This window comes from Sander lucioperca, chromosome 22 (genome assembly GCF_008315115.2).
Source record: "Sander lucioperca isolate FBNREF2018 chromosome 22, SLUC_FBN_1.2, whole genome shotgun sequence".
NCBI lineage: Eukaryota > Metazoa > Chordata > Actinopteri > Perciformes > Percidae > Sander > Sander lucioperca.
The window spans coordinates 7498951-7511471 of NC_050194.1; the positions used below are offsets into that span (position 1 = coordinate 7498951).

Consider the following 12521-nt stretch of genomic DNA (forward strand, 5'->3'; position numbering starts at 1 on the left):
ACAGAAAATGAGAGGCAGAATGAACTATCAACATGGTGTGGTTCAATAGTCTGCATGCCTTTTTTTCATGGGATACACTGACCGACACTGTGACACGGTACAGACGAGGAAAAGCACAGGTGTTAATACTAAAATAATTTACAGCAGCTGGGGGCTCATGTGTACTGATTAAGCATGTCACAGGCCTTTTTTTTTAGGTTGTGCAGCAGAAGCTTTACCTTGCATGGCAGCTGTATTCCCACGACATTGCGCAAGAATCACGGGATCACATATCACACGAAAATCAATCTTGTCAGGCTTTAAGTTATGCGTTTGTGTCCAAATTACGAGCTTACCAACCCAATAAGCATCCGGTGAGGAGTAGAGCTTTATCGATTAGTTTTCAACTGTTACATGTTAAATTCTCTGATTCCAGCTTCTTAACTGTTAATGTTTTCTAGTTTCTTCACTCCTCTTTGACAGTAAACTGAATATCTTGAGTTCGGACAAAACAAGACGACGTATCGATTAATCGAGAGCCCTAGGTAGGAGCTACTGGCAGCTACGGGCGTGGTTTAGGTGTGTGTGACAGCCGCAACTGTTCGTTGAAAAACACAATGGCGGACGTGATAGACAGATGATTCATCCAATCACAAGCATTTTTATGAAAGTGCCTGCCCTTTCCCAAACAGTTTCCAATGACGATTTCTGATCAGGTTAGCAGAGGCTCCCTGCTGCATAAAACAAGGTGAGCCCACTTTGTGTGTTTTTGATATGTTTTTAAAGTTGAGGTACAGAACAGCATCTATAAAGCTCTGCATGCCACTAAAGTTTGCTTAGGTTGCTTTCACACCTACCTCGTTGCGTCAGTTTAACACGAACCGTGGAGCGTTTGGTCAGATAGTCCGGCTCGTTTGGGCTGGTGTGAAAGCTCATCCGAACTTTGGTGCGGATCAAACAAAACGTGGGTCCCGGTTCGCTTCCAAGTGAACTAGAGTTTAGTTTACTTCAGGTGAGAACACGATCCGACCCAAATACAGGAAGTGAACCTAAAACAGAGCATTTACTAGCCTGGAATTTCAACTTTGCACACAATTTACGGACTAATGTATGATTTAAGGGATGCTAACTTTCAGATCCATAATCTGTTCTGAGCACGCATCGCTGGTCGTCTGTGTGACATCATCATCTCTCTCTCTCTGTATTGCGTATATTGTTCGCCTTCTTCTAAAATATTAGAAACACTAAAGCAGAACCAGAAAACCTAAGACGTTATACATTTGGTGTTGCACCATTATTTGTGAGACCAGAAGTGTTGGCGAGTTTCGGATATTCTGTCCAATAAACGAGCAACCGCCTCGATCGCGTGACATTTGTTTACAGTGTTTGGTGCGTTTGACAAAGTGCAGCGTGAAAGCAAAACGAAGCAAATGAAAAATGCAACAACCCCCGAATCGCACCGAGTCCAAGCGCCCTTAAACGGTAAATTCTAAAAGTAGAAGCAGTACCTGATTAATTCTAACCATGTTTCGCGTAATCAGAGTTTTGGTCGAAGACATTATTCAAACCTGGTTATTTTACTGTATGTAAGTCTGCATGCACCAACCTAAAATTAGGTCACTTACGATACCACATCAAGAAGGGGATATCATGTGCATGCTCTATATCCACGTCGTTCCACCTCTGGGATTGCTCCGTTGCCGATGGAAATTCCGCTGGATTTCACTCATTTAGGCCGGATATCCGTTACCATGGGCTTTCTGTGTGTTGGCATTTTAAACTCCGGTCGATTTATGGGGAGGACTAATGGTTAACCTTTTCTCAGATCTCTGCAAGGTAAATCCAAAAAGCTAGCTAGACTATCTGTCCAATCTGAGTTTTCTGTTGCACGATTAAAACAACCTTTGAAAATGCACGTTCCATCAAAACAAGTTCCTTCCAGAGGCTATTTTGCAGAGGCGCCGTTGTCCATACGGCGCAGTGACGCCCAAGACGATTGTGATTGGTTTAAAGAAATGCCAATAAACCAGAGCACATTTTTCTCCCACCCCAGAATGCTGCGTGGACTTGCCAGACCCTCCTCCGCAGCGCTGTGGAGGAAGGTCTGGCAATGCGTGACTTTGTGCATGTAAACAGAAGGTAGGTCTGGCAACGCGAGACTATGTGCATGTAAACACACACTTGAATCACAGCAATAAATGTAATTCTCCCACAGAAATATTCCACTGTGTCTGTCAAAGCAAAAGCAGCCATGGTAGTGTAGACTGTGGAAAAAGTAGCCACAAAATGCCATGTTTTGTAATGTTAACCTACAGACAAAACCCAAACCCATTTACTTCTTCCCTTTTTGATCAGAACGGCCCTTTTGTTAGTGTGGGAGTTTTTTTGTTTTATTTATTTATTTATTTACAGTATTTATTTTCAATTCTCCTGAAACAGCAGGCGACAGTATAATATGGTCATAAGCCTGAGTCATTTCCCTCAGCAGTGTGAAACACAGGTCAGGAGATATGCAGGTCACACTGAAGGAAATGGTGCTGACCTAATTGAGTGAGGCAGTTTAGATTACACCTAATGATTAGAAATGTGAGCAGTGTGTGTGTGTGTGTGTGTGTGTGTGTGTGTGTGTGTGTGTGTATCTTAGCATTTGTGAGCATGACAGAGACTGGGAGAAAAAGAAGCAAAGAAAGTAAGAAAGACAATTATTTTTGTTTCAAACTGTTTTGTCTTTAGCGTCTTTATGATACAAGCCACTGCTATCTACTTAATACAGCATTTTAATCATGTGTAATAGCAGGCCACACAAACTATTGTTAGCTATGATAAGCTATACTGTACAAGGGAACTTACAGGAGTCATACGTGGTTAGAATTTTACGGCCAGCCAGCCGCAGGACACGCTTGTGGAGTTTAACTCCGAAAAGACAGTTAACCACAGGTTCCCGTTAATCTTATGATGGACATGTGTTGTGATATTTAAACAAACGAACCGTCAACGGCGAAATAAAAGCCTCTTATTTACGAGACCGGTCTGAGAGACCTCCAGCGTACCTCGGGGTCTCTGAGCATAACTGGCCGAGCGACGAGCTAGAAGCCGGGGCAGGCGTATGCTGGCTGTCGCCTCACTTCATGGAGCTTCTCAACTCCAAAAACTTTGAAGCAAATTGTCAATTTGGCATCAGTTTACGCAAGACTGCCTATATTCGAAATCTGAACAGTTCATTTCTCGCCTAAAACGTTGTCAGAAGTGAAATTAGTGATGAATAAGATGGCAAAAATTGTTAAAATTGTCCCGTTGTTGGTCTGTCTGTACCGGAAACCCGACCCTCGTTGAACTAGGTTCATATGCTGAAAAGGGAAAAGAGAAAAGACCCTGCCCTGAAGTAGGAGCTGAAATAGTTACAGGAACTGCGGCCAGAGGGACTTAAAAATCCCCAAATTGGTCCAGTCAGAACACGAGAAAAAAAGGGTTCTAGGAATTTTATGTTCTAGGAACTGCAAAAATCCCTCCGGTCGGAAAGCAGCCTAGTTCTAGTCTACGCTATGACAATAAGTCTGGAAGACCTATAGGCCTACAGAGGCAAACTGATATGGGGGAGAGGGGCTAATGTCAGAATCAAACATGTAGCGACAGAAATAGCTGCAGATAATCAAAAAGATATAGAAATAACAATAAAGACAGACCCAACACTGATGTCATATTAGGCATCCTTGTATTTCATTTACTAATTTGCCAGCAAGGATTTCCTTTCTTTCACTCACCTATTTCCTTCCTTCCTGTCTTCTTTCACAGCTGCTTGACAGCATTTTGAAGCGTTTTCCTGCTGGTCACCATTGTTTTGCACACAAACATGTCATCCAAGTGTCTTGTTGTTGCTAATTTAGATATAATAATAATTCATGTCTCCAAAGGCATTGGTATAAACCTGAAATGCATACAAGGTTTTTATATAATTAGCGCTTGCGGTGAAAAACTAAAAAGGGCACTTGATATAAAACTATTTAGAACCCATCCCTTGGTGAAAGACAAAGTATAATTATGGCATAAAATGCAACACATAGCAAAAACATAAAAACATCACATGGCATACATGGTGGTGAAGTGTTACTGACCACTTCTCAGTTTTGTTTTGGTGTCATGCTCTCACTTCCTCCTAAAACTGCTTTGGTAAGACAGTTTGTGATAAGTTTGGAGCTGCGGAGTCACTTCCGTGGAAGTGCACATTAACCACTAATAAAACACTAAACAGTGGGCTCCCAGGTGTGAACACTGAGAACTATTGTTTATGAATTGTGTAAATTGCAAAATTTGTGTGTATTTCATGGTCAGTCAACTTTTACAGGATACAGAAAGTTTTAAAAGGAACACATAAATGGTGCCGGTGTTATCCCGCTCAGGATCAGACACATGGCTCCAGAAGTTATCATGGAGACTTTGAGATTCTTTCTTTCCAACATGCTTCTGCATACTCTGTCGTTAAGAGTAAAGTAGCTTTTTTTGGCAGAGTTGAGTGATAGCTTATTGGATATGTTTAGGAAAGCTGGCACCTCAGCAGCAGACGCATCCATGTGTTTATCTTAGCTTTGAATGGATGTGGCTTTCCTTCCTTCTAACTATGTGACTGTTGTGTTGCCTTTACTTCAAAGAGCTCCTTTCCTTTTTTGTAAATGTTTGTTTTGTTCACAAAAGCGTAATATGGAATTGACAGAATGTTCACGAGGCATTTGAGAATGTGTTTTAGGGTGGGGGGTGTTGTTTGCATATGATGAATGTAATGACTAGGTCAGGATTAGTTTGTTGCCACTGTGTATACAGAAGTGTCCTTGACTGTTTTAGAGCCCACATTATAAGACATAAAGTAATGAGTGATTTACTCCTGAGTGCCCCCAATCATTTCCACTAACTCATTAGAGGAAGTCCATTTATCAAACCGTGTAAACATGTAATGTCATAACTAAAAACACATTTCTATAAACTTGAATATAAGCCAGCATTCGCATCTACTGTACACTTGTACACAGCAGACACAGTACTTTTAGGTACAAGTTCTTCTTCGTCATATGCACAGCAGTTACAGTACACTAAATTCCGCTGGATGCCTGTATTTTCCGTTTCCTTCCGCTTTCTTTGTGTTGGAATTTAAATTTGGTGGATTTATGAGGACTATGGTTAACTGCTCCTCAGATCTCTGCAGGGTAAATCCATACAGCTAGCTAGACTATCTGTCCAATCTGAGTTTTCTATTTTGCAGCAGCTCTGTGTGGAGTTTTGCGCCGCCCATGACGATTGTGACTGGTTTAAAGAAATGCCATTAAACCAGAGCATGTTTTCCTCCCATTCCCGAATGCTATGTGGAGTAGCCAGACCCTCCTTCAGTGCGCTTTGGAGGAGGGTCTGGCAAAGCGAGACTACAGTGGAGCAGACATTTGCAATACAATTTTTACTCTGAAATTCCACCAGGTGCGGATGTGCCGCGTTCCGGTTTTGTTTCGTCTTCCGCCATGTGCACCACACTGGGGCCACTGCCTGCCCGACTCAAGCTCGAGCCATTATTATGTCAAAAATAAACCTAACGCGTATTTTTAGCGGAGAGCCGCTTCCCGCACACTTCTGGGATGTGCTGCGTCTCGGCTGGTGGAATAACAATCATTGTCTTGAGTGGCGGCTATTGCTGGCGGCGCCCGCCTGGTAGTTTGTAGGGGTTAGATCTCCTCCAGAGAGAGATCTACTCCAACAGTAAACGGTAAAATGTAGTTACAATCTAATACATAAAAATGTGCAACATCTAAAATATAGCAATAAAATATAATACAATATAAAGTGACCCCGCCTACTTCACTCTGGGGCCTTGCTTAGCTATGTCCCACATGTAATGTTATCTTACCTGATGTGTTTTATCCAGCGTCTTTTTATCAGCCGGGAATTGTGAGTAACGTTACATGCCTGCACGATACACACAGGCATGGTAGCCTTAGCGAGACGTTACTTATGCGACTTTTGAGTGAGTAGTGTTTTTAATTATGTATTTTTAAAGTCTTATACTTCAACAGTTTTACGACAAACTGAGACTTTCACTTACAAAATAATCTTTTAAATTGACATCATATGTGTAATCCATGGCTCAATTCAAACGGGATCAAATAATTATTTGTCTTTTGCCATTCACTCCTGTATATATTGTTTTCCAAAATAAGGTCCATGGGGTCCACAGGAAGAGGAGGGATTTCGCCTCTCTATCTTCACCAGCTCTGCGGTTTATCAGAGCCTTTTTACTGTAAACAGCTGCCTGCTGCGGCTGTAAATGACGGCAATGAGAACTGTCAATCAAAATGGTAAAGTTGTGAATACTATACAAGTATTCTTTGGAGCAGCTTTAAGAAAAGCACAATACAAATTGGCTTACAGTCACTCAAAAGTATTGTAGTAACACTAGATGACAGGTAACAGTATGAAAACAAAGCAAAATGTTCCAACTCCATTGTCGAAGGAAAACCTCATCCTGACTTCATCTGCTTCATCATTTACAACTTTGCACCCGTTAACAATCTTGAAAGTATGATGTCATTATTTTGGGGAAAGGGGTGAAAGACAGCCAGACGGTGAGCCGAGCTGTTTCTCATTAGTTCTGCTTGGCCTGCCGTTCCACACAACAGCAGAGTGAATCGTAGCACTGAGAGGTGACAGTCGCCTGAACTGCAGACTAATAAATCTTGTAGTAAAAATGCCTCATCAGTTACTGTGTGTCTGTCAAACTAATCCAAGTGTAAGACAAATGTGAAAAAGCTGTTCCAAACAACAAGAGTAGATACCATCATCCACCACAATTTTTTTTAAAGGTCCTATATTGTAAAAAGTGAGATATCCATGTTTTTTTTTTTTCAATTATAGAGCAGGTTAAGGTGCTATATAAATATAAACGCTCAATCCATAGAGAAATGCACACAGCCTGTATTCAAAACCTGTGCCTTTAAACGAGCCATCAGGACTTCCGTATGCTTGTAATATCACAACTATGCTATATACAGGTAGAAAGTGCTGCTACAGTGCCGGTAAAGTCATTCCCCGGCTGCAATGGCAGTGCAGAGACTTCAAGAGCGCAGATGTGGAAGACCCGGAAACGCTGACCAATCAGGGCAAACTCGTCTTTTTCAGGGGAGGGGCTTAAGGAGACAGGCGCTAAAACGGAGCGTTTTTAGACAGAGAGAATACAGGTATATACAGACGGACAGTATGAGAAAAATGATGTCCTTTTTAAACATACATTTTAAACATAACATTTTAACATTAAAGCATGTAATTATGTTCTAGTAGAAACCCAAAATACATGTATGCGCCTGGAAATAAACACAATATGGGACTTTAATATGATGTAAGGTATGAACAGTTTATCTGACCTGCAAAGGGGCAAATGGTCTTAAACTGTCTTCCCTCCCATTTTCATAGATGTTTTGTGTATTTATTATCCAGTAACAGAATGAGCTGTATGCCTAGTGTTTTCTCCCAAACAAGTTATTGTTTACAAGTTGGGGGGGGCCTGGGTAGCTCACCTGGTTGAGCAGGCGGCCATATATAGAGGTTCACTCCTCGACGCAGCAGCCGCGGGTTCAACTCCGAACTGCGGCCCTTTGCTGCATGTCATTCCCCCTCTCTCTCCCCTTTCACGTAAGCTGTCCTAAAACGCCCAAAAAATAATCTTCAAAAAAAAAAAAATGTATGACCAGATTAACACAGTGTGTATTTTTAATCTCATGGACCTTTTCCATGGACCATACCTTTGACTTGTCATAGTAGGAAAAGCAGAGCTGAAATTTATAACCTTAACGATGGCTCAATTCCATCAAGTGTCCCAGTAAGCTATTTCAGTGAGTCAGCATGCACAATACCAGGACCTCTCCTAAGTGGAATGCAGCCATCATTAATGGTTTTGAATACACCTGTGCTGTGTGTCAACATGTCTGCCGTGAAAAAGGTCTATTGGACTTGACGGACAATGTGAAATGTTCCTTTTTCTTTGTTTCTCAGCAGGACTCCTACACTCTTCCTGTATATATTGTGTTTTTTGTATTTGGTGGCTCATGGGAGTCTGGTTGAAAAACCCAAACTGTATGGTTTGTGTGGACATGACCTTAGACTACTGCTGTATACTTATAGAGGGGAAAAGGAGGAAGAGGTCACTCCTTTAACATGGACTGACCATCCAACACTGGACATTGGATCAGAGTTCCTACAGGACATCCAGTCCTGGATCTGATTCCTACTTCCTGTGATTTCTACTTGCTGAAGTCTTTCATTATGTTTTTTTTCTTGAGGCCAGTGTACTGTAGCTAAGCATTACTGTAACCGCACAGGATATGTTGGGTTGTAGACTGTGTGTTTACTATGCATTGTATTTCTATGGACTGAAATGATGGCATGCATGGGACAGAACGAGCGCAGACGCACGCAAGGGTTTCAGCTTTAACAATAGGTCCTGTTTGGCTGTTTTACCGGTGACATCAGTTGTTTCTTTTTAAGGGAGCGTCTGCAAAGCCTGCTGTGTTGTGCTCAGACAGGAAACTATCAGTCTGTCCCACACTTCCAAGCCTTTCTAAAAAATACGGAATGTATTCTCAATGCATCCTCTCCACCTAACTTACCCTTTCCAACAATCCCACCCACTTAAACTAATTTTATTTATCTTACTGATCATATTTTATTACTATTGAACCACTTCCCTCCCAAAGTCATCTACCGACCTGTGTCTTTGTGTGAACTCAATGTGCTTTCTTTGTGGGTGAGACATTTTTATAAGACCTCTGGGGTTCTTTTTGTCCCACGCACGCAGCTAGCTTCCTCCCTCTTTTCCTTTCAAAAATAATTTGGAAGTTGCAAGTAAACTGAACCCAACGTTTAAATCTCACTGTCTCTCATTACAGCGCCTCCACCACCACATGAGTAGCATCAGACACCCATCCAGGCTGCTAACGGCTGCGCCCCTCTCATGTCTCCTCTTTATGTCAAGATGGAGGTGAAAATGAACTGGAGCAGGGGAATAGGAGTTTTGATTCCAGTATATATGTTGTTTTAACTGATGACTAACAATTAATGCATGTTAATAGCATGTGGAAGCTTGGAGAACACAGTTTTTCTTGCGGTAGAGTTCAGGGCTGAAAGTGCAAATAAGCTTTAATCCAATCCATTAGATCCATCCAAATATTTTTATTGGTTGAACTAGGACCATACATCTTTCATGGATTTAATGGGGCATGGTACAAGCAAGGTCCAAGCCATTTCACTTTAAAGTAACCATAGTATATGAGTTTTATTTGACAAAAAAAAAACAACAACAGCCAGGCATGCTTCTTTTTAAGACTATTAGGAATAAAGAGAATCAACTTTTAGTCTATTAAATACATTTTTTAAAAAGCCAGATGACTTTAGCCTGACAGAGAATTTCCTAAATTTCAAACATTTCTACAGAGAGAAACAGTCTAATCTTTGTCATGCTAAATCATTTCCACACGATAAAATGCTGGTGTAACCAGCAGGTTAAATATACACGCTCACTTCAGTCCCTCCTGTGTGCAATACGGCCAATTCAATGAATTGGTGCGTCACAACAGGTGGGGGAAAGCATTCTTAGATTTCTTGCTGGCTTAATCACTATGTAACTTGGATATTATGCCCTGGACGTAGGTCAACAGGCTTGAAGATTAAGAGTTTCAGTTTAGGGCTAAGATATTCCCTGCCAAACTACTGGGAGTGTTTTGGGCAGCCAATGTACCTCTTTGATTTATTGGTTGGCTTAATGCCGTTATATTTATTAGTACTGTATTAGAAGTTTGTTTCTCTTTAGGGTGGAGATCGTCACTGCGGCTTTTCTTTGCCCATGTTATTTTGCTGGCTCAATTATTACTTGCTTTGCTCTATCTTTATCATGCTTTGTTTACATCACCACTGCCTTGTTTTAAGCTATTACTACATTTGTCCTTTTGACTGGTTAGTAAACAGGTTTAATTCCTGTTTGACATTTTATTGCATTTTAGCCTCAGTGTCCGTTTTACAGGTTTTTGCCAAGGTTTTGGCAAGAGAAAATTGACATGATGGCTCTAGATCAAAAGTTAGGTTATCTCTATCCTGTACATTGAAAAAGTCAGAGGATCAAAACTTTATGGAAATCCATCCAGTAGATGTTCAGATATTTCACAGGACAAGTGAGATTTTTTGACCTGCTGGTGATACTAGAAAAACGATTAGGGGATCACTAAAGTCAGAGGGCTTTATGGGGGGCATGAATGTCTCTATAAAATATTATGGCAATCCATCCAATAGTTGTGGAGATATTTCAGTCTAGACCGACAGACACACCAACATCGACATCCAATTAGCGATGCCGCTAGCATGATTAAAAACACCTCTCTAGCAGCCTACTGCTCACATCCACTTTTATATTTATTTCATTTACTGATACACACTGTACAGATGAAATGTAATAAACAAACAAGAGAAGAAATGCTGGAATGTTGATGAATGCAGAGGTCAGTGGTGGGCAGGGAGAGGGAAAGGAGAGAGGGAGAGGCACAATTCACACACATGGTTCTAGTTAGTGGACTCCCATTAAGGACAATGTGGTCTGGAAGAAACTTTACATTTCACAGTCTAAGGGCATTTTTAAGACACTTCTTCCCGCCACTGAAAGGTCACTTTCAATCATTTCATATATGGAGAATACACACTGTGCAACTAAAACATGCATAGGCGAATAACAATGGAAAATTGGAATAATGGCAAATGGAGGTTGATAGTGGTTTGAATTGAAACGTAATAAATAGGTGGGGAACAAAGAATGTCAAAGTCCACAACCACTGTATTTATTGGGATTTCTTTAAACGTCACCTGGCTGGCTGCCATATTTGAAGTCAGCTTTTGTGCTACATCTGCTGACAATGTACAATTTGACTTTCTCTGCATTTTCAAACAGACATGGAAGCAAACTTGTCCTTTTGTGACTGGAGACTCTTTCATCTCACCAATCCAATAAATGTGTATATCAGCTGTTAGCTAGCTAACCATAATTGCTACATAGTTGAGTACATTAATCTAAATACCACTATAAGCTCATTCTTTAGCCCAGTTCAGACAACAGATCCACGACAAGACAAAACCGTTTTAGAACGTTGCAGTTAAAAGTTGCAGCGGTCTGAACTGGCCCATCTCAACTCGACTCAAGCTAGCACTCGACTCAAGCTAGCTGATGGTGGTGACTAAAACACTCTGTCCTTGAGCCGCTCTGACCGCTGCTCTGACCGCTGCTCTGACCGCTATCAGTATGAAAGACAAGAAGGTTTGCGGCGACCATGCACACACTGCACCGACCGTGCTAAACGCAAGAAGCATGAAACCCGTTTGAGCTTGTCATGTCACCAGTGGCTAGTTTTAAAATGTAAGAGATGTCACCTGTTTCAACAGCCAACAGCGAAGTCAGCTGGTCAAGTCCGTCAACTGTCAACTTTTTGAAATGGCAGAGTTTTAGACGGAGGTTCAACGAGCGCGGTATGTGGTCAAGCGAGCTAGAGAGTGACTGAAGAGAGGGAGCGACGTTAGAATAAAGCAGTGAATCAGAGAAATAAAATGTTTTCGCGTTTCATCACTACTAGAAATGCAACTGAAGAAAGTATCTCACTATCACTAACCTCATTCATATTTTAAGATGCTACAATATATATCCTGCTACAAAAAAGCCTGGAAAGTCATAAGTTAGAACGGAAGTACAGAGAGTGAGATTATACACTGTCTTGTCTAGACGCATTGGTGTAAACTGGCAGGTTTCAGAGCATTACAGACTGGCGTATTGCAAGTAGTTGCAAGTTTCAACTCTTCTCATCGCAAATCTTTGGTCTGAACTGGGCTTTAAATGTTTTACAGAAGAGTCAAATCATTTTAATCAAGTGAATACTCTATAACTACTGGTTATCAGATAAGTAGCTGGTTCAGCTAGCGTTTGACAACATGGACTTCAGCAGGCATGCACGGCAGAAAGTGAGACTTGTATTTGTGAAGGGCTCCATCTGCATGGATAACTCCACATAAGATAGTGGAGGTCTTGGGGGAAGGGAGGGATCCGGTGCCTTTGTGTCTGGGTTTCAAGTTCACTGTTTAAAAAACTCTCCTTTGCTTTTCCATGCCTCAATCCAGGGGATCATTAAATGGAAAAAGAGGCCTAAGCACTTTCACACTCAGTGAGAAAGCAAGAAGACCGTACAAAGGTATGTGGGAGTACAGCCGATATGGCTTCTGGCTCTTATCTCAAACCACAAAATCACTGTAAGATTGGAATTAAACTATGAATGACATACATGTGAAATAGTCCAAACACAGGTTTTAAGTTTGTCCCTGTTTGTAGATCAGGAGTCACAATTGTTTGCAGCTTTTGGGATTTATGGTATGTGCCTTTGTGAGAGCCTACAAGGGTGTTTAGCCTACATGTAACTCCACCTTTGTATGTATATGTTCATGTGTGTGTGTCACTAACTGCCTGTTAAGTTGATGTTGGCACCAGATAA

General features: G+C 41.3%; 1 long non-coding RNA gene across 1 annotated transcript; it reads left to right on the plus strand.

Annotated features, from left to right (window-relative positions):
• Positions 1 to 614: 614 nt before the first annotated feature.
• LOC118494218 lies at positions 615 to 9299 on the plus strand. The gene is made up of 2 exons (XR_004896299.1): positions 615 to 727; positions 8895 to 9299. It is a non-coding gene; the product is annotated as an uncharacterized LOC118494218 (long non-coding RNA).
• Positions 9300 to 12521: the final 3222 nt, after the last annotated feature.